Raw genomic sequence first — 5,864 nt, forward strand, 5'->3', positions numbered from 1 at the left:
TATTTTTTTTTACATTTTCAGATATTGGTTTTTAACATTGAAAGGTGGTATCGTGAGATCCCTATTTCCTAACACCAGTTACCATTAATCACATTTCCACCGCTACACACACAGGCTAGTTCAGTCGCATTCACACTGACATGAACAGACAAGTGCTAACAAGACACGTATAGCTTTCTATAGCCTCATGAACTCACAGCATTTCTACAGACCTGAGTGCAGTCAAGCAGAGATTTACCACTGGGAATAGAGACAGGTGGAACACACACACACACACACACACAACCATTCCAGCTATCACTGGGGTCTCATTTTCCTTATTTACTCGCTCCTACATCTGCCTCCACCGGCTGATTCGCTCCGTATATAATCATGGCATCCTGATGAAATGTCAAGAGCAGTTTCTTTTAATCTAGAGAGAATGTTTCATTGTTTTGTGCTTATTCGACTGTCATCATGGCTTCTCTCAGCGTTAGAGGCTAATGCATTTTTTTTTACATGATTTTACTTGAGGGGAACCAATCATAATTAATTAATTATTAACTATCCATACACTAACATCTACTCATGGCTTGTTAATGATTTCAAAGTCAGAGTATTTCTTATTCCTTCTTAAAAAGGCTGTTTGATTTAGTTAACCCATAAATGTTAATTAATGCATTAAAGGCAGGGTATGTGATTTTTCAAAAAACACTTTAGAAAACTGATTCGGGCCGAATAGCAAAACAAACTTGTAGCCAATCAGCAAACTAATCGTTGCCTGAGTTGCATACGTATATGTGGGGCGGAGCTATCAAAATAGGGGCAAGACCCTTTTGGGGTAGGGGCGTGTTTGTTTTGGTGATTTTAAATATCAACATTGGCTACCAGAAATCACTTACTCTGCCTTTAACTATCAAACATGTACTAACATGTAGTTAAGGTTGCCGTTATTAATACGTGAATCCATATGACTCCAGTCGTAGTTAAGGATAGCTCTTCATTAGTTCATGACTAGTTAACACCTTTAATAATCATTAGTTTATGATGAATTAAGTATTAATTTAGGCATTAGTACATGATTATTCATGTACCCTTATTATAAAGTGTTACCGACACTGTAAACTTTAAGACATCAGATGTTAATTAAATATGTAATACTTCTCTAATTTTATAATATTTTAGTTATTTTAAAAGTTACCGTTAAGTTGTAGGATGAGCAGTACCAGCAATTCTATATTTTAGTCTTATATTATATTTTATTTGAGTCAAAGCATCAGTGTCTGGGTGATAAGAAATGACACTATAAAGCACACTACCCAGAGGTCATTTGAAACCAGTAAACTTCTGGAAAGTTCAAGGATCCAGTAAGGGAATGCATTAGTAAAGTAATAAGTTCAAACCAGTGCTAATGCAGAGAAAACACAGACGATTTCATCAGAGATGGTGGAGAGAATAGTGACTCGGGTCCTGATGGCAGTAAAATATTATTTTCAGTGTGTATTTGGCTTAAAAGCACGAGTGTTTTATAATGAATGCTGGCTGAAGGTGTTTTAGATTATGCTGGTCAGTGATTTAGTTATTCTGAATGGATCCGTAGTAGCCTTTGTGATTTCTTTCATGCATCAAAGAGTTAAATATGAATGGAACCTTTGACAGGCACCACAACAAACGTAATACATCATATTCAAGCAACGCTTCCTCGTTTAAACAATTTGCTTATTGATTCATAGATGGATTGGTGCATTTTCAGCTGTTTATAGTTGGCCTCTGTGATAACTTGACCTTTTGTGCATCGCGAGCAGGTCAAGTGAGACAAGCCAATGACCTATGAAGCATTAAACTGTAATGACTGCGTAAGCATTAGTGCCGCATCACATCCCACAATGCTTTGCACATACCGATCGTAAAACCTGGATCAATCACTAAGTGAAATGGTCCATCAGCGAACAGCGTCATAAGCAGTAAAGTCCCATTGGCAATCCAAAACACATTACATTAATCAAAAGCGCGTTGTTCAGTTGTAGGTGATGGGAACGTGGTGTGCGCTGGGCTCAGATACGCTAGATGAATGTGTGTTATTAGTGTGAGCGTGCAGTCACAAAGTGCATCAGAGGAGGTGTACTTCTGATTACATCTGCTGAAAATGCCATATCTCTCGTGTTAGACCGCTGTGAATGTTTCTGCATTAATCGCTTATGTTGGAGAGATGTGATAGTGGTCATGTTAGCAACATCTTTACTTCTGAAGAGGTCATATCATGATTGATTCATGATGCATAAGAATTTGAAGGCGTATCAGCAAATAACAGCCTGTTCAATTTTAAAGACAAAAAAAGGTGGAAAATTAAATTACAATGACTACACACACACACACACACACACACACACAAAAGACAAGTATACAGTTCAGATTGGAAGTTTAGTTTTGAGTTCTTAATTTAATGTAATGTAATGTAATTTAATTTAATTTAATTTAATTTAATTTAATTTAATTTGTGGACCTCAGGGAATAAAATAAAATGCTAAAAATATACATTATGTCATAAAAGTATTAAGCACATGGGTATATGTGTGTTTGTTTATTTATTTATTTATTAAAAATAATTTATTTATTTATGTTAAATTATTTGTTTATTTATTTGTTCTCATTTGTAGACCTCAGGAAATATAAAATGATGCTAAAAAAATGTTTACAATATGTCTTGAGCGTACCGGTATAAGTGTGTTTGTGCCAGTGTTATTTTAGTATCATTGATACTGTCCATTAATTGGTTATTGGCCATAACATGAAATAAATTATTGACTTACCATATCATAAATATTGGGGAATCCCTATTAACCCTTATTTTGTTTATGATGCTTTTTACTGTTTGCTGTAGGTGACTAGGTACTATACTTGTGGGGATATTTGGTCTTCATAATATAGGTAAAACCAGACACACACACACACACACACACACACACACACTGTTTATGTGCTGATAAATGTGCATTCAACATGCCTGGCTTAAAAAAAAAGACTCTATTAGATTTGCTATTGAATTTCCTCTGCTCTAGTTGGGCGATCAGGATGTTTTGAAGGCAAATTGTGATTTTCCGAGATTGTGTCAGCCAGAATACAAGGTAATGTACTGCAGGCCAAAAACGACTTTCATTAAATTATACTGACGTTTTTATTCTGTGACGATAAGAGGAAGTGCAAAGGCCAACTATTGTTTCTCACCTCTTGACAAATTCTATTCTGAACTTCTTCAGTGGAGATGAGAGAGATGAAGTGAGGTCATTTTTCATTTTATCACAAACTCATTTCTGGACCATTTAGTTTCTTAGGTTCCTCTTAAATGGATAGTTCACATAAAAATGAAAATGCTGTCATTATTTATTCAGCCTCATGTTGTTCCAAACCTGCATGACTTTCTGTGTTCTGTTGAATACAAAAGAAGATATTTGTTGTTGGTATGTTGGTAACCAAACAGTTGATGGTAGCCATTGACTTTTATAGTATTTTATGAGCATACATTGGAAGTCAATGGGACCCGAAATATTTCACTTAGCAACATTTTTCAAAATATCTTGACAGAATAATGACATAATTTACATGAGTGGACTATTAATTTTAATTATTTTTATTTAACAACATTATTTTTAGACATTTAACAACATCTTTCTTCTGAAGAGGTCATGTCATTTGATGGGGGATATAAAATAATGATTTATGTGTAGACTATTATTTATTTATTTAGTGGACTTAAGGGGATATAAAATAATGTTTTGTGTAGACTATTATGTATGTATGTATGTATGTATTTGTTTATTTATTTAAATGTAATATTTATGTATGAGTTTTTTTATTTTATTTGAATTCAGTTCATGTATATATCCCTTTTAGTCGGTGGATTATTTTATGTTGTCGTTTTGATCATTTTTTGACATTGACAGCTGCAGCTGCTATGACCAATATGAAAAGATCAGCATGACTGTTCTTTAAATAGTCTCGATTATTCAAATGCAAATTCTTAAGTCTGCCACTTTATGTCCATCTTATTTCATGTTTACTGTGTAAATGAATGTTTTCTTCTGTTTTACTGTCACATGGAGTCCAAATAATGAGGCTGATTAGGATTTTATGTTTCAGGGAGCAAAACATCTTTATTCATGAGGGATGTGAAAAAAATTATTTTTCGATAAGTCCTATTCATGCTCGGCGCTCGGTGTAACAAATTCTACGGCACGAGAATGCAACTCTATTCAGGAATCCTCCATTCCTTTATGCCTCAAATGCCGACAGACACTTGCGTCTTCGTCAAAAGCTAATTATAACAAGACTTCCAGAGACCTCCAATGCTATTGATATTTAAGTGCCTCGCTTTATTTCCAGTGTGTGGTACACTCATGCATATTCACATCAGCAACAGCCTTCATGCATTTGCCAATGAAATGTCATTGGATTTTCAGCAGGATGAAACCTGTGGTCATAAACCTTTATCTCACAGGTCTCTTTTCATATTGTTGGGTCTAAATCACAGTATGTTTGCATACTGTTTATTAAGCAGCTGTTTATTGCTTTAAATAAGAAAAACAAAAGTCAGTTCCACAGCATTATTGAAGTAGCTTTGGAAGAGCAAATTGTAAAGCATTTAAAATCAGTAATGTGAAGCTTATTGTTGCAGCGTTTAAAATGAGAAATCATATAATTTTATAAAAACACTTAATTATTTTCTTAAAACATGCCTATTTGAGCTGAAAAGCTGTTTAAAACATTTCATAATTTCACAGATGGAGTAGTTTAAAATTAGAAATGTGAAGCTTATCATTTTATAAAAATAGAAATTTTCTTAAATCTTTTGCATTTTAGCTGTTAAGCTGTTTAAATCTTGAAATTATCATTTGAATAGTTATTTTATGATTTTGAAACACGTGTGTACCAGCTGAACAACATATAGACAACAGATTCAGATCCGCAGCAAAAGCATTGGTGAAAGCACCCTTAGGTGCCATTCACACAGGATGCCTTCTTGCATTCAAAACCACTAGATTGTTGGCATCTGTTGTGTGATGCACCAGACCTCCAGTGTTATCATGGCTCATGTTGAATGGTTTTAATGATTTTACAAGCCAAAAGGATGTTATGTTGACTCAAACGTAACAACAGTCTTTTTCATTTCAAAATGCACTGCGCAGGTGAGGCTGCCACACCTGTGTGTGATGTGTTTAGCATGCAGATTATAGTATTGTTTGCAAACAGAGAAAGACTGAATCAACACAAGGATTGATTACAGGGTATATTATTACAGATATAATTATGGAAGTGCTCAAGACACCCATGTGGTGTTCTGTCCCTAGAACACATACTTACAGATATTTCAGAGTCACTGATGTTTAGATTCATGACTGCAACTTAAAGGAATTCACTGTAAAATATGACCGTGAATTTAACGGTAAAAGACTGTAAAAATGCTACAGTAAAAACCTGTTAAATGGTTAACGTTATAGTGATTTAAAATCAGAAATGTGCTTATAGTTGTATAATAGCACTGAAATCAATTATTTCATTACAACTTGTGTATTATTTGAGCTGTAAAGTTGTTTAAATCATCATTTCAACATTTTTATGTGTAGGTGTTTCTTTGTCATGGCAACAAAGTTGTAAGATTGGATGTAAAGTTAGATACCATAAACATAAACTGACTGTTAAAATTATAATTCAAACCGCTTTACAACTCAAATAATGCCCAAGTAACTTTTATATAATACCATATACAGTTATTAATCAGAATCAGAAATAGCTTTATTGCCAAGTGTGTTTACACACACAATAAATTTGTCTTGGTGACAGGAGCTAAATATTGGTAATGCAGACTCTTCTACTTTTTTTTTTTTTTT

The sequence above is a fragment of the Sinocyclocheilus rhinocerous genome, unplaced genomic scaffold (assembly GCF_001515625.1).
Source record: "Sinocyclocheilus rhinocerous isolate Xijiao unplaced genomic scaffold, SAMN03320098_v1.1 scaffold411, whole genome shotgun sequence".
NCBI lineage: Eukaryota > Metazoa > Chordata > Actinopteri > Cypriniformes > Cyprinidae > Sinocyclocheilus > Sinocyclocheilus rhinocerous.